This window comes from Lutjanus erythropterus, chromosome 12, assembly GCF_056507025.1.
Source record: "Lutjanus erythropterus isolate fLutEry1 chromosome 12, fLutEry1.hap2, whole genome shotgun sequence".
Taxonomy (NCBI): Eukaryota; Metazoa; Chordata; class Actinopteri; order Lutjaniformes; family Lutjanidae; genus Lutjanus; species Lutjanus erythropterus.
This window is the reverse complement of record NC_139328.1, coordinates 9,197,410-9,220,062: the sequence shown is the minus strand read 5'-3', so window position 1 is coordinate 9,220,062 and position 22,653 is coordinate 9,197,410. Positions and strand designations below refer to the sequence as shown.

At 41.2% G+C, this 22,653-nt stretch overlaps 1 protein-coding gene across 18 annotated transcripts in view; it reads left to right on the top strand.

The window, feature by feature from the left end:
• The window catches only part of mbnl1 (muscleblind-like splicing regulator 1), a 69,149-nt gene that overhangs the window by 657 nt on the left and 45,839 nt on the right, over positions 1–22,653 (top strand). For 3 of the 18 annotated variants that reach the window (XM_084731989.1, XM_084731986.1, XM_084731978.1), the window contains exon 1: positions 7,649–7,885. The gene's annotated coding sequence lies outside the window, so the exon portion shown is untranslated. Of the gene's footprint in view, positions 1–5,308; positions 5,554–7,062; positions 7,260–7,647; positions 7,886–12,947; positions 13,636–14,401; positions 14,571–22,653 lie in introns of those variants that run through there. The other 15 variants (XM_084731995.1, XM_084731990.1, XM_084731987.1 and 12 more) reach the window with 10 other exon arrangements.

Genomic DNA, 22,653 nt, shown 5'->3' with positions numbered 1-22,653 from the left:
ATAAAAACATTAAAGGATAACTAGTAAAATAGAATAAATAGTAAAAGAATGACACAACCATATAACAAAAAGCATAAAAGAAAGCATACTTTAATTTGACCAGCTAATTATAGTCAGGAGTTCTGGTGAATAACATCATAATCATATGATAATAACGTCCTAATGATGCAATTACAAGTCACAGTTGAGGCAAAGGATTTAAAGGTCAGTACTGTGCTCTAAATCTGTTCCATTTTGTGGCGTAAAATCTGGAAAATGACAAGTATGCAGTGCTTTTGCTTCTCCAAAACTGTTGCCCTCGTCAGTGTGAAAAAGACTGCAGTTGTTGTCTGGGACTTAAAGGGATAGTTCAGATTATTTGAATTGGGGGCGAATGATGTGCATATCCATAGTCACTGTATTACCCACAGTAGATTACGGTTAGTACACCACAAGTTTGGCATTTGACATGCAGCTCCTGGGTTCTGCGAGGTAAAATTGCTGTTTTTGCCAAAGGTGTCAAAGGTGTGGTGGCGATTCTCCATTGGAAAAGGCTGTCTGATAGCAAGATGAAGTGGTAAAAATATTCTAAATAAATTATTACAAGTGGGCCTTTTTTTAAAGTAGCATAATTACATTGCTTAGTACATTTTCCTTTCACTGCTTCTTCAGACTGAGGTGTGCTTGACCTCATACAACCCCACTTCAGAAAAATCCAAACTATCCCTTTAGGTCCATCATGCAAACACATGATATAATGGGCTAGAAACACTCAGTGAAAGGCCAATATTAACGCAGTCGCAGTCAAGATGTGCACTTTTGTAAGCTTGATATGTCACAGACAGAGATAAGATTATGAGTCACTGAATATGTCACACTGATGTCTAGAAAGTGTCACCTCCCCATATGAGAGGCGCTAAATAAAACAAATAGCATAGGAGCGCGGGAGATGTTAGGACACATCTGCTTTTATTATGTGATACATACCAAGGATGTACTTCTGTCAGTCATGTTTACATTTTTGTGATGAATTGGCCTCTCTGTTGATAAGATCACATACCTTAAAAACTCTTCCGCTTTCAAAAAGAATTGGTCATTTTGTGTCCACTTTGTCATTGTGACTTGACACCACAATGACAATGATGATATTGCACTGAGAAGTTAGATAAATTGTCAAATCCCTTAAGTAAAACATGTGCTCTGTTACTTTATGACACATTCCCAATCTCGTCTCTCATCGCCCAGAAGGAACAAACGCACCACAGTCCCCCCTCAGCCATGTCATGTGATGTGATCTGATCGTACAGTTGTAATTGCAGCCATAACTTGTTGCCCCATCGAGGTGACACCTTAAATCACCCCGGTGAAAATATCTTGGGTCAGAATTCAATATTGGTCGTAAAATCTAAATATAAGGCCCCGGAGACTAAGCTGTTTCGCAGAGCGCTGCGGTAGCTGTCTGGCAAAAACACACACGGGGTAATAAGGCTTGAAAGAGGAGCCACTGCCGCTTACAAGAGAGCGTCTGCTAGTGAGATTAATATTTGTGAAATGTTGTAATAACTTTGAAGAAGCTGTTTGAAAGGATTTTTTTGAGTCCTGAGCTATGTGTCGTCTTGTTTCATAGAGACCTGTAGGTTTTCCAGCCGCTCGGCACCGTCTTTAATGACATAGCTCATAGCCACAGTCCCATCCAACAGCCTTCATTATGACTCAGTAATCATAGGCTACATTTGTTTTTCTTTTCCTCTCTCCTCTCTATCTCTCTCGCTCTGTCTTTTTGTAAACCTATAGGCCTCCGCCTCCCCCCCCTGTTTGTCCTCCTCTGAGCAAGACGAATCCAGTAGTGAGCAAGAGCCGCTACTGGAGAAAGTGTTTGTTGACTTTTCGGCACAGACTGGTGCTCTGTAGGGGAGCAGTCTGTTATTTATGGCTCAGGCTTATGTGATTGGCTGAGGAGAGATATAATTATGTCTGGCACTCAGCTTAGCTAGTTTTAGAATTACAATAGGTGCCATGTTGAGTTCACTGGTTGCTATGTTACCAAGTGGAGGGTCTTGTACTGTATAGAAAATGTATTTGATATAGACCTCCATCAGGCAGTTGAACCCTTTTTCTGCACTTACATTCAGCCCAGTGAAACATAGTTACTAAACAATTCAGGAAATGTAAAAATGCACTACTGATATCATTGTTATTAGACTAGACACTGTCTGGGATTTTGTTTGTGATCAAGGATAGGTTCACAGTTTTACACAGAATGAAGAAGAAAGTAGGAGCAGGATGAATGATTACAGCTTGCAAAAAAAGTTTCAATCTTCATTTGAGCACCTGACAATTTTTTAAAAGGCAGACTTGAAAAAGTGTGAACCTATCCTTTAATCTTCATTACCGCATAAACAGGGCTGTCAGAATTTTAGATGTCATGTAATTTTCACACGAATAATTGTGATGAGCAATGTAATTGTCTTTTTATGTTCATTTTATGCTACTATTGAACTGTACCATGACCTAAATACGCTTCTGTTTACATTTTACGTTCTGTAAACAAAAATTGCACAGGGGAGATATTCCATAAATAATAACTAAAATATCATAAAAGTTGGGGAGAAACCTTTTTATGTCCAAAGCAGTTACCTTTCAGGAATTAAAAAACATCCTGTGTTTTTAAAATAATTGAACACCGCATGTGAAAGTCTGTAGCTTTTTTTAAGATCAATAATTGGCTAAAAATTTGTAAGGACAGATGTAAAGGATGACCAATAGCTTTGTACATGAAAAAATGAAAATAAAAAGTATAGATATAAGTATGGCGATACAAATTTTCTGCCTGAGACCAATGAAACAAAGCCTGTTACTGAAATCTACAATGAAATTCCTGAAAATGACAGATATATGCAAATATTTGAAATCAAAGGCATAATATAGAATAATTTTCCTAAAACAGAAACTTATGAACTTATGACTCTCCAAAAGTGTGCAGTGGCCACTGTATCTGCAGAAACACTGCCTGCTTCCTTATTTTCTTATTTTGTTGTTATGTTTGGTACATCTGAAGAAACCAGAACGTCAAAATTCGATATGCTTGAGACTCAACAATCAGCTATCTTTCTGGTGGGTTTACGAACAGCTCAGACAAATTCTACCGTTTCTACCTTTAAACGCTTTGAGAAAAATAGTTGGTGTTGTGAATTCCCCACTTAGGTACACTTAAACCATAGCAGAGGAAGGCATGCATTTGATATTTGACTCCATGATAGTCCCTTTTCATGTATAAAAACAAACAAATGAAGCAGCATAAGACCAAACATGGAACTAAGGCTTTTATTTGAGCAGAGAAGTTGGATAACTTACTAGGGTTCCCAATTTTTGTTTATTATAAATTCACTTCTTGAACACTCGATGACTAGCTGTTGCTGAATGTCCTGGCAAGACAGGTTCAACTTAAATGACATCAGAAGACTGTAATTTAATGTTTTATTGATGCCACTTGTCGCTTAATAGCCTCTTGTTGTGAAGTTCCTTATCTAATTGCATGCTGCGGTGATGACAGTCGCTGAGCTCATCATTCACATTTAAACGATATTAGACGGTAGAAGGATTTTCCAAGGAGCTGTGAAGATTTCCAGAGAACTGCACTATATATGGAGCTGAGAAGGTTGGAGTCAAATGATGGAGGATAAACAGCTCTCAACAACCATTTTAATAGCTGGTGGAGGGGTTGACACACAGCCAAAGACTTACTAAAGTTTCTTTAAAAACTGTGACGAGAGATTAATTGAATTAATAGTTGTCCCTGACACAAGAGGCATGAATAATTCTCTTTATAAAAATAGTTACTAATGGATATTGCCCTAGTAGCCTTTATCTCCTCATTATGCATGGTGGTCAGACAGGGACCTTGAATAGACTAATGGGATTATGTCAGTTTGAATCGTTATTCCACACACTTGCAGTAAAACGCCAGCCATGCATTTGTGTGCTCCCCATAGGAGGTGGGAGGTGAAGATGAGACTTCATCTCGCCACCAAAGATAATCCTATTGTGTGTTCCATACCATGGCTTATGTGATCACTGTCTTCAATAATACATGTGTAGTCATATCACAAGCAGAAAACACAAGGATGGGGCGGGAGGAGAGGCTCAATGAGTAATCCTCATCTAATCCATTTATTTTGAATACATGAGCTGCCACGGTTAATAAATAGTGACGTGTCTATCATTTTCATGAGCACAGCCGCCTTGGCCTGTTTCTCTCTACTTTTAAAGAAAACACAGCAACATGTTGAATTTTATTTTGCTGTTTTAATCTTTGTTTTTTTACCAAATGACTGCATGTCACGGTGCTTTTAATCACTTTTCATGATAAATCGTATTTTGTAGTTACAGATTGGTTTTATAGTTAAAACATAAATAAATGCCCTCTAAAGTGCCCCAGTGTCCAAGACGACGTGATAAGGACCATCTAAAGTGCCCTTCCAGTCGACAAAACATGATAAAGTGTCCTCCAGATTGCCCCTCCAGTGGATAAAACATATAAAAGTGTCATCAAGGGTGCCTTTTCTGTGGAGTAAAAATGATCAAGTGCCCTTTAGGGTGACCTTTGGATGAAGAAAATGTGGTATGGTGCTCTCTTGAGGGCCCTACCACTGGACAAACATGATAAAGTGCCCTCTAGGGTGCCCTTCTAGTGGATAAACATGATGAAGTTCATCACAACTTTCACCGTGCTGATGACTCTACTGCATACAGCTGGTACCCTTTTTATTTTTTTCGCCCCTGCCCGTCTGGCAGCCTGAGTCTGCCACAGAACACAATATATCTTGTACTAGTGGAAGTTGAGTGCCTACTCTGTCTCTCTGTTACATGAAAATCAACCTGATCACGATGGAGAGAAAATGCACTTCTATGCCGGCCGACAGCGTCTAGTTTCATTGCAGTCCGGGGTTATTAAAGATTACGTGACATAGTGTCAGGGCCTGGCACAGTGGATAGTGTAAGTATAGACTCTCTTATTAGTCCTCTTTTCACACCTAATTACTGGTGTGACTTTATGGCAAGCTGTTGTGACAGCGGGCAATGTGTCTCAGTCATTTACAGGACCAAGCTGTCCATGTATCTACTGAAAACGGTGGGAAGATAAGATGATTGTAAAAGTGTCCAAGCTGGCAGTTTAATAAGCTCAGGCTTGGAGTAATTTCAATAAGTAAGAGCATTGTTAAAATATTCTCATAGTTCCCACTGTGCATGGTTATGACATTTAGACCTAGATAGTAATTATTATAACAGATTTTGACTGTCACCTCTCTTTCTCTCTCACTGTCTCCAGCTCCTTAGTGTAGAGAGGAATGCAGTAGTGCCACTTGGAGACTGCAGTGTCCACAGAGCCCTAAAAAGGGAAGGAGTCTCACTCTGATTCCTGGCAGCTCGTGGAGCGGCAGAGGCTAAATTAGGCCTGGTTTCATTGACTTCCAATCCCCCGAGTCCCAGCAGCCCTGCAGCCCAGAGGAGAGGAGGCCGTCTGGTGCTCAGGGCCTCTGATGCTTCCTCAGAGCTTCTCCAGACGCTGCCTGGGTAAGTTAAAGTGTCAGATGGAGAGATGATATGTCTAGAAGGCTCGAGATGAGAGGTTGCATCTCTTGATAATATTATGAATAAGTGGAAAAGAAGCATGAATAATATTAAAGGTTCTGTGATTAACATTTTAACATCAATAAATTGTTACCAGATTAACTTTTGTGATAGGATTATTACTATAAGTAAACAACATAATATGCTCTGCAGCTATATTTTTATGTGGCAGGGGGTCTTATGATCTCTTAAAGAGATAGTTTGTATTTTTTGAAGTGGGGTTTCATGAGGTACATTCAGGTATATTCAGTCTATTAACTACAGTAGATGGCAGTCAGCGGTTTTTGCCAAAGGAGTCTGGTGGCTTTGGAGATACTGATATTTGGCTTTTAAAACAACAGTTTCCTGTTGGAAGACGCTGTCTGACAGCAAGGTAAAACAGTGAAAATATTCTTAATATAGCATACACCTAAACTAATGTTGATTTTTTTTCAGGTGGGCTTTTTTTTACAGGGCTAAAATACATTTTACTGCTTACCCTGTTCAAAGCAGTTCATGCTGCAAGCGTCTACTTGTGACCTCACATTACAGGCTTTGGCCTTAGTGTGGACATAAGTAATTAGCGGATCAACTAAATATAAATAGCTTCCTTCTCAGATTGTTTCCTCTTAGGGATATTGGGAGATCTGAAGGGGTATAAATATCCAGTATTTCTGAACAAAAAGACATTTAGATCTTTTTAATCATCTTGTAACCCGTCTGATTCATGTTAGGTTGCACCCCTAGGTTGCATACGAAATCGCTTTCTGGTAGAGGACAGGAAGAGGTCTGCCAACTTAAAGTTCAGTTGTGAAATGGTGCTAAATGGTGAAGAGCATTTTAACTACATTATTATTTGTGCTTAAAAAGTCACCAAAATGGCAGGAATAAGCACTCTGAAATTTTAACTTGTACGATCATTTCATCTTAGTTTGCTCTGAAGACCTTTTTATGTCCAGTGTATTAGTGTTAGTAGCTTCAAATACTCAGTGTGATAATAACATGTTTGAAGCAACATGCAAAATTTGTGAAATATGTGGCCTCATATTTGAAAAAGATGATACCAGTAGAGTACATTTGATACTTTTTTTCCTAATTAAATTGATAAAAATTACGCGAATGGAAGCATCCCCGCTCCTTCCGCATTTTATGCATTTGTTTTTGACACCACTGGCGTGAAGTCTAGACAGAATTTCAGCATTTTGGTGGCATCTTGGCACGCTGAACTACCAACTCTGTCAAATTCACCATGCTCAACCTCACCAAACCACAGACTGCATGGGTTGTAGCTGCTGTGGCAGTGAGCCAATCGCATCGTGCAATAAACTGAATAACAATCAAAACCATACAAATTTTTTTTTGCACTGTGTTGTACACAACATGCAACCTGCTCAGTATGTTTTTTTTCTGCTGATAAAATGCTTGTCTGCCTCCCACTCTCCTCCACAGTTTCCCCTTTGCTGTGCTGTCCAGTGTGATTGACCGTGTCTCTTTCTCTGCGCTGGCAGTCGGAGACAGGTGCTGAGTGCTGCTGAGTGTTGCTGTGTGTGTGGGCTCCTGGGGCCTGGTTCAACATTCCAGCGATAGTTTGATAGACACAATCCTTGGGGGAGGAAGAGGAGGAGGAGGCCGAATGCCCGCACCAACCTCACAGAGGAAGAACTGAGGGGGTAAGTGAAATCCTGTGACTGTGATGTACCTGCCATGGGAGGATTGTGATAACATACTGCAACTGGCCCTTCTTTTTTTAAGTCCTCCAACAGCAGCCTTTACAACACCCCACTTCCTGATTTAAAAAGCAGTTTCACTGTTTATCTCTCAGGCTGCAAACTGCTCTAATGTCACAGGCACTTCCTCTTTTCACACACTTGCAGGCTGCAGGCAGGCTGTGTGCGCATATACATCAGACACAAAGAGCACACACACCGTTGTGAAAATGGAGGGAAAGAGGAAGTTATGAAAAGGGGTTGCAGAGAGAGGCGGGGAAAATGACAAGGCAACCATATTTGGCATTGGTAGATAATGCAAGCAGAAGATGCAAATTAGATAAGGAGTGGTTGTCATGGAGACTTGATGTTGCGCAGTGATGGTTCGCTGTAAACCTGACCACATTTGTGGTATGGCCGTTGCCAAGCAGAAGGTGCTATTATGAGAGTGAGAGAGATGAGAGTGAGAAAAGAAGAGGAAGAGAGACAAGAAGATGTTAGTTTGTCCCACAATGCACTGCGTCAGCGTGACCTGTGTTGAAGTGACTTTGTCGGTCCCAGTGGCACGTCAGCGATAGACGGACACGCAGGTAAGCTCACTGGCTATGAAATCACTATCGGTAGGATTAATATCTGTTGATAACTTTATATGACTTTTTGTATCATACCGTATTTCCTATTAATTTGTTTCATAAGATTTTAAATAATTGTTTAACTGGTGATGATTCCCTCTTTTAAACAAGCAAATGTTTCTCTGATACTTTGCACAGGCAGAAAGTTGCCAGCATTTGCAGTAATTCTGTCTTTGTACAACTTTATCTATTGTTTCTTTGTGAAGTATTTATAAAAAGTTCGAGATGTAGCTAGAGTTGATTTAATATTTGCAGCAGTGTATCTGCTAGCTACGTTTAGACAAAAAAAAATAACTCAAAGTTCGAGTGGAAGCCCCCTTTGCAAAGGGTGTTTCCATTCGTTTTCATTTTATCTCAAAGATAAGCTTCAGGCCTGAATGGTGCATATACACAGACACACGCACACACACATCGGTGTCAGACGGGGACAAGACAGTGTGCTATTTCCTCTCTCTATATTTCAAACCTGACAGCTTGAATTGCACCTGCTTCCCCTCACTGCGTCAAAGTGGAAAGAAGTTAAGAGAAAAACCACAAAATATGCAGCAGGGAAACGTGAGTGCAGATTCACACTAGAGGAGGAATATTTGTCAGCATACACACATTTACAACTTGTCCCACTTTCATGCACATTTTTAGCAATGCTTAGCATATTTATAACATCTTTGTTTGGAGTACCCCAAATATTCTAAAGTAAATCATGACGCAGAAGTTGTTTTAAGTGTAGAAATGACCTCAAAGCAATATTTTGTTTCTCATTTTGCAGCCTCTAAAATAAGCTGTAGTGAAACACTGAACGCAGCTCCCTGCTGTGGGCCTTTCTGCAAGACTGTGTACTGTTGCAGTTGTTGCTGTGATGGTCTGTAATGGGAGTGTAATGTGTATTTGCGGCCTTAGTGATAGATGAGCCGTCAGATTTTGGCACACAAAAGCTCTGGGACATTTCCTCAGTGGAGTGAGAGTTCACATCAGCCAGCCAGTGTCATTTACAGAGGGCTGGGAAATAGCAGAGTGCTGAGATGATAGGGAAGCGTAAGGCGGAAAGTTTCGTTCATCGGGGAGGAGGGAGGGAAAAGGGTGGACTGAGGTGAAGGGTTAGGATTTGATGGTATGACACAGGCACAGGGGTCGCCCATGCCAGACTGTGTTGGTGTAGGGTTGAAGTGAAGATCAGAGCGTGAGAGAGTTTGTAGAATGTTCTCTTTCTTTGTAAAGCTACTTTTTACTCTGCTCTTTAGCAGTTTAGTATTTCATTTTTGTACATTTGTAGGGCTTGCAGAAGACAGATTTTAAAAAATACATCAGAGAATCCTACAATTCCCATGATGCAAAATGATGATGACATTATTAGGATTACTTTTTCAGTCTTGACAAAGCTCTCTCCAGAGCCACAGGTGACATTATGCAGCTGTTTTCACGGGCTGTGTAGCATGACTGGTTGACTAATCTTGATGTGTAAAATCGGTGGTATTCCCCTTTAAGTGCACCGCGGTCACACACCTCTTCCTGTTTTCGGTTGGTTAACATTAGTACGTGTGTGAACAGTTTGCTCACCCCGAGTATGTTGATTCCTGTTGCTCTTTGCTCGTACTTAAACAGCGCCACAGCCTCATTGATCTCCTAGAGAGAACATCGGTCACACCGTCCTCTTATCTGTGAAGCATGTGGAACAGGAAGTTAAAATGTATGTCAGATTTCACTTCACTTAAAGAAATACAAGTTAGAGAGGAGAAATAGGGTACTGGAGCTGTATTACAGACACTTCCTAACTTGCAGAGAGATCTTAACTGTTTGGTAACTGTAGTAATAAAGGTTAAGACCAGAACAAATAGCTATCACAGATCAACAGTTCCTAGAAGTTTTGAATTTCCATAGTAACATGCTGTTATGTACACTAAAACAGTGTGTGTAGGATATTTTAGTATGTCTGAAACTTTACACCATATAAAAGCAATTGGTTGAATAGGTGCAAGCACCAGACACTATATCAGCATAAATAAAAATAAAAACATGAAACAGCAGCGCCAGAACAGACAAATACGGGCAGTCACCAAGGCAACTCTATGTAACTTCAATACTGCTTCAATTTAAATGTAAGTTAGGTTTCACTTTATATATACATTTTGAAGAGACATGATATGCACTGAACAGTGCGTCCAAAAAGATAGATAGAAAATGTGCAACTGTCCTAACTCTCACTTTTCCACCTGTAGTAGTAGCTAACTTACTAACTAGCTAACAGTACCTAACAATAGTGCTCAACAACAGTAGCTAAAGATAGTGTTAGCTAACACTAACTAATGACAGTCATAGCTAGCAGTGGCTAGCAATAGTATGTTAGCTAACTTGTTCAATCCACATGACTGCTTCTTATTGGTTTTACACAATGGAGACTGTTCCTGCTATCTTTGGCCCTTCTCTTTCCTTTATCTCCCAAATTAGCTTTGTTGTAAATTTCCTCAAAACAATATCTGTGCAGTACCTGTAACTAATCTTTCTTGAAGTGCCCATTATTGTCTTTGCTCTATTTTTTAATGTTTCATTATGTTTCAGTGATAAAAACCAACAGTTACAAAGTTGTTTTGGTTTGTGAGATGAGCGTAGTAGTGTTGGTTCCCAGGTAACAGACATAAAAATTGATCAACGGTATTGGATTTAGTATTTACAATTTCCTAACCTGAGATAAGGCAGGATGAAGTAATATAATATAGGATTCCTAAAGTTGGTTAGGATTTACTTCTGTAACACTGAACTGAGGAAAATCCTATCTTAACTTAAGACAGGAACTTTCTGTAATACAGTCCCTGTTGGACATTTGATCAGATTATATGCAGAATAAAACTTGAGTTGTAGAAGTGAATGAGCAAACCATCTGGTGACTGCAAAACTTGGCTCAGCCTCTAATTGGTCTAAGGGAATATACATCTGCGGGCTGTGACAAATAGACAAGTGGTTGTGGTTGTTTTGGGGGCAAATTTAGGGGAATTAAGATGTAATCATACAAGTGAGAGAAAGTGATGAAAAGACAGATCCATATATGAAGAATGATAATGAGAAGGAAATAGGGACCAGCATGGCAGAGGAGTTAAAGAAAGACGCAGCAGAGACAGAAAGGAGCAGAAGCACTGGCATGCACTCAGCTGCAGCAGAAGAGGGGAAATTCCACGTCAGTGTCTGAGTTTCGCAGTGAGACCAGATCTTTGGAGACGTTGCTAATGTGTCTCTATTGAGCCAGAGCAACATCAATCACCATGTTTCTTCATTATGGGTCAAGAAAAACTCTGTTTGGAGGGTAGAGTGACCTGCTGCTTCCATTGATCAGCAGTCAAACAGATTGCTCGGCTAATCTGAAAGACATACTGTATGTGTTCCAGCAGGGCTGTTTCCATGGTTGGAAATAGATCTTCTTCCATCCCTAATGAATGATGGTTGGAAATAGATCAAGGCATGCACTTTGCTGTTGTAGCTAATAATGGCACTGTCTATCAAAACACAATCATCTCAGAAAAGTACTGCTACATCTGCAGCATACATGTGTTTTGTTCTCTCCGACCACATTGGCACATTGCACCAGAATATTGGCTAGGTAAAGGGTTAGCACTGCAGCTAGGGCTCTACCACAGATTGTCACCCGGGGTTTAAGGGCCTGCTGTGTAAATTAGAGATGACTTATCACCAGCTTTGTATCAAACAGAGCTGTGCAGCAGTAGAAACTGGTCCAGGGAGCAGAAGAGGGGGTGGAGCAGAAAGACAGCGTGCAACTTTACATAGGAGAACCAGCGGGACAGTATTATACATGTATATGCAAATAGAACAAAAAACGAAAGGGTTCTCACTTCTCCCTATGAATATTGGTGCAGGTGTGCAGTCAAACCACATCCAGCTGCAGTGTGTAGAAGCTGCTTTACATTCCAAAGCTATTTTCAATATTCCAAACAGGCAGCATTATGAATGTATTTTCTCCGTGAGCACAATCAAATGAGTCACAGACAATATGCGGGATCAGTCAGAAAACTTGGCGTCAGCGCATGCCTCAAAATCTGTAAAGATTCCTGCAGATGCCAAGGCCACTATCTCCATGGCTACCGGATATTGCAGCATCAGGTCCAAATCAAATTCTTGGAGCCTCCTTTCGCCTCTCCGACTTTCCTCTGGATGCGAGGGGTTGTGGTGGCAGAAGCCTTGAGTCAACAACAATACAGGGGAGTTGGCAGCAGCAGTTGCCTCAGTGTTGTCTCAGTTAGCCGTTTTTATTATGTGTTGCTGACCTGCAACCAAACTGCTGTGGCTCTTTTTTAGCAAGCGTTGCCAGTGTATTAACACGCTCTTATGTTACTCTGAATGTATAACCACTTACTAGGGTAGTCCAGTTTGATTTAGTGCACTTCAGTATGCCCTGCTTTTATAGTGTGGGCAAGAGCTGTGAGGGTGAGGCTGAGCTGAGTTGGGGGGGGGGGGGGGGGGGGGGTTGCATGCCACAGCAGAGAGGCAATATGAAAGAAAGAGAAAGAGATCCAGACAGAAGCCAGACCTGATCTGTCGCAAAATCCCTTTTTTTCCGCGTAACTCTTCCTTCCACATCCCTTCATCTAGTCATTCTTTCCAACTGCTGGTTTTCTCCTTATTCATCCTTACCTCATTAAGTCCCTTAATGATTTTTTTAGGTGGATCTTTTTTAAGTGGCTAAAATACATTTCGCTCCTGACCCTGTAAATGGCAGTTCATTGCTTAGCTTCCATGCTGGTGTCCCTCTCTGCTTCTCCACCATCTACTGTAGGTAATACACTGACTATTGACAAGTGCCTCTTACAGCCCCACATCCAACAACCTGAACTACCCCTTTAATATGACTATCCCAGCTTTTACTTCTGATACCCTTTGTCACTCTGCATGACCTTTCCTTGTTTCTAACTTCTTCCTGTTACTAATTTCCCTTCTTTTCTCCTTCTTTATCTTCATGCTGTGTTTTCTCAATGTTTCCTTCTTCCCTTCCTCTTCCCTCTCTCCTTCCTTTCCTCAGCTTCACTGGACAGGCAAGGGCAGTGCTGCTGTAACTGAACCAGCACTTCCTGGTGTTGTTTTAGGGGAGGGGGGGCGTGGCCACCCTTCAGTGAGGAAGAGAGGGGAGGGAGAGGGGACTGCAGGATCTGTATGCCCAGTGCAGTTAGGGCTCCCTCCTCCTCCTCTTCTTCTTCCTCCTCCTCCTCCTCCTCCACAGCTGTTGCTACTGCCACCCAGCGAGCACCACTTTTCCTTGGGCAGCAGACAGACGATCCAGAGGCTGGGGTAGTCAGTAGAGACACAGCCCAGCCCGTCTCAGCAGCAGCACAGCTCAGCAGCAGCACAGCCCGGCTCAGCCACTTCAAGAGGCAGGGGAGGGGAGACACTAGCGCACAACGCTGCAACGCGCACACACACAGACACACACGATCACACAGACAAACACTCCTCCTCCTCTCTCTCTCACTCTGGTGCTCGGCTCCGCTCAGCTCCTCCACTCATTCGCTGCTGATTCACTCGCTCACTCGCTTGCCTCCTCTTCTGCCAGTCGCTCTGCCTTGCTGCGCTCTGCCTGCCTGCCTGAGAATGGTCCAGCCGGTGCCTGGGGGTCTGCTGTCGCGGCCTGTCTGAACACACGCATAAACACAGAGTCAATCGACAGGCGGAAGCTGCACACACACACTCAAAACTGGAGAGCAATGTGAGAGGTAAGAGCTTGGTTCATAGCCCTCCTCCTCCTTCTTGTCTCATTGGTTTATCTAGATCTTTCCTCCTGTGTGTGCTGCAGTCTTTACTTTCCAAAGTGAGCGCCTGTGCAGTGGAGCACAGGTAGAGATATGGGGATTGTTTGCCTGAGTGTGTGTGTTTGTATGTGTTCTGTATGTGGGCCACAGGGTTAACATTTATTTGTTACAGCTTGTTTTATAGATATAGGCACGTCCACACACACAGTAAGACACATTCTTGGCTCAAAGCAGACAGTCACACAATAGCTACTTCCTGAGGGTAGCGCTAGTTAGCAAGAAAATTTGCTGGTGTGTGTGTGTGTGTGTGTGTGTGTGTGTGTGTGTGTTTGGAGGGCCGTGGTTGTTCCAGGAAGCAGTGGAGAGGATCAATAGATCGCCCACTCAGCTTTCATTCCCTCTGTCTGACTCAACGTTGGACATGTTGGGAGTTATCCTGCAGGGCTTGGTTAACAAGGAGAAGGGTAAAATCTGATTCTCTCCCTTGCTGCGTCAGCCTAAAGGGGGAAGCATGGCTTTGCATGTGTGTATGTATGTGTGTTTCTACGCGTGTGTGAGCTGTGTAAGGCAAACTCCCGCCCCGCTGCATGTAAATTATGTGTGACATGTGAAGCCGCTGCTACCTTATATGGCGAGCACAGTATTTCAGTACAGTTGGATCTTGCCAAGCATTCCGGGTCGCGGGAGGAGAAGAGTGTGTGAGAGGGTGACTCTGTCTGTGGGAGTGTGTGTGTGTGTGTGTGTGTGTGTGACTAAGTGAGTGTTTTCATGCGTCTGACAGAGGGGGAGTAACTGAGAGAGGAAGAAAGTTGAAGAGAGAAGGAAAGAGGGGCAAGAAGGGAGAAGGAGAGCCAGTAAATGGAGGGATTTAACTTGTCGATGTTTAAACTGGAGTGAAAGTAAGTAGTTTCTCACTTTATTAAGGCTTTGGGGAGATAATGTGAAATTTCCCTGTATTGTTTTGCTTTCTTTCAGGAGTTTAAGTTTGTCTGTGAGGATCATGCTAAGGTAAACGGACTGAAAGTGTTATCTTAAAGTACATGCGATAATATCCTGCTATTTGTCCAGTTCAAATACGGTAATTTTGTATTCGTCTGAAAATTGTTTGAATAACAGCAGGGGATGATTCTGGTAAAATACGTGAGGTGTATGAAAGCCAGTGGATCTTCAGAGCTTTAAACTCCTCTCCCTTCTTTGTCCCTCTCCTCACCACCTCTGCCCCCCACCCTCCTTGCCTGTCTGGGTTTCCTCTTGGTGGTGCGTTCGTGGTTGGGGCGATGATGAGGAATGTTGTTGTTGTGACTTAGAGGGATTCATGGTGGCTCAGACAGTAGCACACACACAAGTATGTACACACATGCAAGCATGAGCAACGTAGCCAGATGTGTGGCAGATTGCATTGTTGAGACTTTGTCAAATCCCCCACGGTGGCTCTGCTGCAGGTAGACTGTCAATTTCTGCCTTGCAGATGTCTGAGGAGCCTGCTGTTGTCCTCAATGTGAATACTGTGCCTAACAGTGTCAAAGATAATATTGCTCTTTCTCCGTATTGTTGTCAGTGTGTGAGAACTCAGGTGCAAATTGCTCTACATTTACGTGAGTTCCCTATGATCTTGGATCTGCCCTACAGACAGGATTATATGCATGGCTGAATCTGCGCTGACAGGTTAAGCCTTTATTACACGAGGGCTTCTCTGTATGTTCCTACTGTGTTGTGACCACATTTCAACCCCTCTGAGGAACAGTTTGACACAGCTTTGGCTGGGTGAGACCCCTTCCACTTAATGTTATTCAAAGTTAAGCTAAAATGGACTTCAACCACTGTCAGAGACACCATTGAGTCTTTAAAAGAGAAATCTGTGATATATGTATTATAATATATATAAAATATACATAATCTGTCTGTTTGCTACTCCGACAACAATGCTATTTTAATGTTATAAACAGCTGATCAACTTACAGTGTAGGACGCATCACTCGTTATTGTTAAATTATAATGTTGCAGTCCTGCAGCCTGCCTGAGCTTCCTCGAGTCTGGGGAGGACGGGGCCGGGGAAAACAACTCCAACCATTGACTGTACATTAAATAGGATTTCAACCTATTTAAAATACTGTCTATGACTCCAACTCGCTATTTGGACTCATTTTTGGATGTGCAATTGTTACATATTGCTCCTTTAACCTGCCCCAACATTTACCTATTTCTCTTCTTTTCAGGTAGCCAGTAATAATTGTTTACCAGATATTTCAGTGTAGAGGCAACAAAGCCGCGTCAACCTGTATCTGAACTCACAACAATTTTAATAAGCAGTGCGAGCAGCATGTCAAAACTGCTGTTCCTGGAGCCAGTAATAAGTGTCTGATTATTTCTTTATTGTTCTGTCCAGTGGTACACGCGTCAACACCAGCCTGTCCTTGTTTTTCTTCACCCCAGTTGCATCGGCTCCTGCTTACAGTCTTGACATCTTAAACCTCCCGATCTCTGGAGCAGAGGCAGACGGCCATAACATTTAATAACATACTCCTGCCCCAGTAGTCTCGCTCTCTCGCTCACAGTCTCCTTCTAGCTACCTCACTACCTGACCTTTGTTTCTATCACTGTGACTGCATGTGCTGGCTCTGTTTGCCTTGGTATATTAGAAGCAGCAGGCCTCGACACAAGCCGGTGGATGTGGGTGTATTAGCATAGCATGGCCTGTCTGCTGTGAAAATGATTGACTAAATGAAAATTACTCAGATAAGTAGTGCAGAAGATAAAATTGGTCACTGGCAAAGTATGTTTGCATGTAATATACTGATAAAGACGCTAAATGTGTAATGTGTGCACCTCATGGTATTGGCATACATGATTAGACACTGGTGTATGCTCAGGAATGAAAAATATTCTGTGCTGTATGTAAATGTTTCAAAAACAGAGATGGCAAAAGTGAATACATTCTTTGTTAAAGTGGAAGTACAGATACATGTGTAAAAAAAGACTTGTAAAAGTAGAAGTACTTATTCAACTAATTCAACTTTTCTCGAATAAAAGTGAAAAGGTACAAGCTCTGAAATTTACTTAAAGTATAAAAGTAAAAAGTAGCCCTCCAAAGGACATATCTACTGACTGTTTCTGTGCAAGGCTAACTGAACCTCACGTTTTCTCCTGTCTGTTTTCTCTCGTTACATCAGTTTTCGTCTTCTACATCTGTCGTCAGTGGCATGCACTGATGGATACACCAAGGCATCGTCTTTTCTGTGCGTTATTGTCCCATCCAAATCGATCTCGATGTAGGGAAGCAGGCTCACAGTGATGCGAATTAAAAATTAATCAATAAGACCACTCAAATGCAATAAAACGAAAGTAATGAGCCTGAAATGAGTTCAGAAAAATAAATACTCGATTAAGTGCGGATGCCTGAAAACTCTACTTGAGTATGGTAACAAAGTATTCATTCTTTGTTACTTCACAACTCTGATTAAAGAAGAGAAACGTTTTAACATCAGTTGTTGGGATTTGACAGTTAATTTTAATTACATAAAGCTATCATGATGAGTTTGGGAAACACTGAAGAAAGTCACTGCAATTATGTGTTAAAATTATGTTAAAATAATCAATTTTTATTTGGACTACTGTGTATATATCTTCTTTTTTCCCAAGGGATAACAACTGACAGTTCCTGTGTATATACAAATGTGTGCAAATAAAGGGGGGAAAACAACATAAACAATTTCTCAATAAGGTGTTGGTCCACCATTATCTGCCAGAACAGCTTCAATACAACATGTCATAGATTTTATACATCTCTAAACTCTACTGAGGGGAGCAGCATTCCTCCTAAAGATATCCACTCATCTAATATGCCTATCCAGAATCTCCCACCGACGTTCAATTGGTATTTACTCAGGTTTTTCTTCATTTTGTCACATGTCCATGTATATGTGGAAATCAGCCTGACTATGTCTCAGCACATGGACAACATAAATGTGAGCCAATGAGCCACTCATTAAACCATAAGGCCAGCCATTATCCTCACTGTCCGTTGACTTCACCACATCCTTACACACACACAGACACACAAAGATGCAGTGTTGCACACAGTCAGATATTCACCACAGCTTAAGAATAGTCTGTGCCAGCAGGGCACACAGTGGTTTGTGTGTTTGTATAGGTTTGCATTTGTGTGTCTTGTCAGTTTGTGTGTTTGTGTGCGTGTGTGTGTGTGCATAGCTCTGTCCATATATGCTAAACAAGAGATCTAATTGTCTTCAGGGGTTTGGAATCAATAGGCATTGTTTGCGATGCGTTCTGAGCCTAAGACTCACTTTCAGAACCATGTTATTCAAGCTGATGACAAATAAGGCAGTTAAACTAAATAGCTGAGAGGAGATGATGACTTCATGCTGATGACGATAAGGAGGCTGACAATAGCAGCTATGGTGATGCTCAAATTAGAAAGAATTGACTTTATTTTTGCTGCATCCTGTTGAGCATGAATGATCTCTTTATCTATAACTTCTACTCATAACAAACCACATTTAAACATAAACTATAAATAAATTACTTTTAATGCAATGTGCTGTTGCCCTTCAACTCATTTTATGAAAACTTTTCATGTACAAACTCACAACCGACGTGAAAGATCCCATCATCAAAAGAAATACAGTTTACTCAGTGATGTACGTGATATGGTGAGCAGCAGTCGTGTGTGTCAGCACGAAACGCATCAGGAGACAGCGAAGAGAACACGGTCACGTGTCCATATATGCACTAGTGTGTATGTGTGTACATAAAAGGTCACTCAGGGCAATATTGACATGCTATATTCTGAGCACATGGAGCAGCAGCAGCAGCAGCAGCAGTGACGCCGGGGGTGTTGCATTTCCTCCAGCGTCCTCCACTCTGATGACCTGTTTCAGCACGCTGTCACCCTGAGTCCACCTCTGTCAATATGCTGAAACAACTCCTTTTACTGAGCAGCGGCAAACCTAAAGAGATGAACGCCTCTTTCTCTGGAAATAAGAGCTCAGGCTAAACGCTACCGTTTCTTAAGTTGGGTTTCCAGGGCAGATGTTGCGGTATATCAAGTAGCAGTTGCTTCAGATTCGTCTCTACTCATATTGCACCAGCCAATTCCATATTATGCACAAGCTAAGCTATGTATTGTATTGGAAAGGGTCAGCAACCAAAGGTATTTCAGCCACCTACAATATATACATATATATATATTTAGAATGTTTTTTTTACTTTGCCATCAGGCAGCATTTTCTGATGGGAAATTGTCTCTCCATTCCAACCAAACTCCAGGAGTTATATGAAAGTTATGAAATCAGTCATTTTACCTCGCAGAATACAGGAGTTGTCGATTTGTTGTTGTTGTTATTGTGTGACTTCAGTGAATCCGAACCGTCCTTTTAAAACACAGCGGTCACATGATAACACAAACAAACTGTTCGTTTTCCATCAGAAAAAGCTGTCGGACAGCAAGGTAAAGTGGCAAACTTAAAGTGATACAGATTCTTTTTAAGTAGACTTTTTTTTGCTGTTGACATTGTCCACAGCAGTACATGTACTGTTACTGGTTCTCCTCTCTGTTTCTCCAAACATGGGATGTGCAGGCCAGCATCTCCTGTAAGTAGGTAGACACCTTAAATAGTCCAAAATACCCATTTAAGCAATGCTAGACTATATTAAAAATGCGCAAGTAGGTCGTTTTTCAGGAAGCCTTATCATAACTGTGAACCACTCCCTCTTGCTTGTTGTCTCTAGCAGTTAGTCACAGTGACAACTTCCAGACCAGCCTTGGTTAGCAACAATCGTGTTGCTTTGATTGCTCTAACTTTTTAGTCAGTTAAGACATGCCTTTATAACAAAACACCTCTATGTTCAAGAAACCCTCATGACATGTCCATCCATCACAGTCCTCCGTTGGCAAGTTTCATGCATAGTTTGCGCTTCCAGCAGAGGTGGTGAGTGGTTTCGACAGCGTCCTCTGCTCGTTGAGAACAGATTTGTTTTGTGACTCATAACCAAGAGAAAGTTAAAGACGGGCAGGTTTGCTTTTCATGTCAGAAACCGTTTGTGCTGTTGAGGCATATGCTGTCTGTGTCACATGACCATGAGCTGATGGCGATGTCCTGATAATGAAGACACACTTCCTCTTTTCGCAGCCATGTTACTGTTTCTACCACGTGTCCGAAAGGGTGATAGGAAGCGCGCAGCCTTTCTTTCGCTCTCGCCGTCTTCTCTTCCCCCAGCATTATTGACCTTGCACCAGCTCGCAAGACCTTGGAGTCTGAGGAGGGAGTGCTGCTGAGGATGCTGGGAGAGAACGCAGGCCAGACAGTCACATTGAGGGCACAAAGGCAGAGGCATGGATGGATGTGGGAGGAGGGGGTGAAACGAACAGTAGAGGGCCAAAGTAGAGTAGGATCTTGGGCTGCAACTAACAATTATTTTCATTATTTATTTATCTGCCAGTTATTGTCAGAGCCGCTGCAACAAAACTGAATGAATATGATTTATGTAGGGGAAATAAAACAAACAAGAGTTTGCTGATGCTATCATGCTAACCTTTATTTCAGTAAAATTTAACTGGAATCCTTTTTTATCAGTTGCCTTCCCCACTACTGTTAAACCATTAATGCGTCTTTTGTTGCATATTTCTGTGGTTACCTAAAAAGAAGAGCTGCTGCACTAAGGACTCTCAAGGTCATTTTCACTTGGTTATTTTTTTTTCACATCTTTTGCAACACACTGAGCCAGAAAAGGGGTCCTTAATTTCAGCTTACATTAGCTGCTGCAAAATAACTTTTTGTCAAAAAATATTTGCACAAAAAGCCATCCAGCATAAATATAATAACCCTGCACAAACTTTAGAAAAAAGTGGATCAATCATTTATAAAATGTCAATAAATTGTGAAAACTGCTTTCCCAGAGTGACATCTTCAGATTGCTTCTTTTATCTAATGAATAGTCCACTGAGGGCTCTTCATTTACTATCATGAATGCCAAAGAAAAGCAGCAAATTCTTACTTTTAGCGAGCTGGAATGAGCAAATGTTTGACATTGAAACTATTAATTGATTATCAAAATAAAGCACCAAGTAATTTTCCTTCAGTTGATTAAGATAAGATAAGATAGAACTTAATTAATTGCATTAAGAATTACATTAAGAACTACATTTTATTTGCATTTTCTTCATTTTAATTTTGTAGTCTTGCCAGAATTACAATAATATAGAATAAAAAATTATTTGAAACGAAGTGAAATAAAACGTAACGTGTAAAAGGAGCTTCCTAGTAGAATAACATTAAGTCTTTTTTTTAAGTAAGCTAATATTGAAAAGTAATAAAAAGTAATTTTGCACATTGTATCAAACCTAATATAATACATGATAAAATTAATGAAAAAATAAAAACTAATATTGCACATGACAGTGAATGTGATATTGCACTATATTAAACATTACATTGTACATGATAATAATAGTAAAAAATAATATTACACATGATAATGAGTGTAATATTATTCCTGATAGTGAAACGTAATATTGCACATCATGTTGAAAGAATTAATAAAGCAATAATACTACAGTCATAGTCATAAGCGATTAGATAATGATAATAACAATAATCACTTAATCAGCTAATGAGTGCAGCGCTGGTTAAAACTGTGGTGAGAGCAGCAGAAGTAGATCATATTAAACAGTCATGCAGTGGGTGCCTTGGCTAGAAAGAGCACCGACAGTTAAAGTGGAATTAGATAGAGGGAGTGGCGTACTGACAAGAAAGACCATAGACATGAAGAAATCAATAGGGGAAGGACGGCCATGTCCAGACATGATGGATCATAATGAGCCCTCATTATCACTCTGGCACTGTCTTACACCATACTACATGCCCCCCCCCCCCTTGCAGATATGTGCTCGTCTGACTCTAATAGAAACCATAGAAACAGATTAGGCAGCCAGACAGAATGCAGGGGGCGTCATCTTTTCATGCATCAAGTCATCACATTCTCTCATTTGACTGAGGACGGCCCCTGGCACCTTCAAATTAAAAAAAAATATATATAATAGGTGCCTCTGTTCCACCAAATTACTTCATGTCCAGCTTGAGTTCAGTGTGATGATCCTTGCTCACTTGAACTCAACTTATTACAGAGTATATTTGGGTAGTGGAAGTGTCCCTATCCAACTGAGCTGTGGCAATAAATACATGCAACATCAACATTATATGATATTAAAAACACAGGTCGTAGGGCATACAGGGTTACACTGAAAGATTAGACTTGGCTGACTTGACATTTTCAAGTGCTTGGGAATAGAAACATGCCCTTAGTAATATAAACAAAAAAAAAAAAAAAAAACAGCACGGCATATGTTGGACTGGTTTCATTCCAAATCATTCAATCCAGCTGCTCTTAAACAAAATGCTTTTTGGCATGAAAATACCATAAAACTGACAAAAAGGCATTACTGCTTCTCATTAAGAAATACCAGCATTTAATAAAAAGCTATTATCTGTCATTTAAAAATACAGAGCAGTGGGGTAATATATCTTCTCTGTTTGTATTCTATTGGAAAATTCATTTATTTTAGTCTCCCCTCTAAAGTGCACGATATGGGAGATAATCTGCTGTGTTCCTGTGTATGTGTTTGCGTGTGTCTGCGAGTGGGGTAGGGCTGTTGTGTTATGATTATGCTTGCGCTCCAAAGGTCATTTGCAGCAGTAATGCTACTTTTGCTATCGTAGGGGTCATCCAAGGTGAAACTGAGCTTTACTCTCTCCTTCACTCTCTCTTTCTCTCTGTAACATATATCCATGTTGCTGGGTCATCATGACCTGCGCTGCACTGCTGCTGCAGGGATCTGATATAGCGCGTTGCGGTGTTGCAGTGCCGTAAAGTTAGCAGCGGTTCGTAGCATTGCTGAAGGTGCACATGCTGTTCTGGGAAATTTCTCTACACAGGGTGTGGTGAGTTGCCCTGCCTGTGCGATAA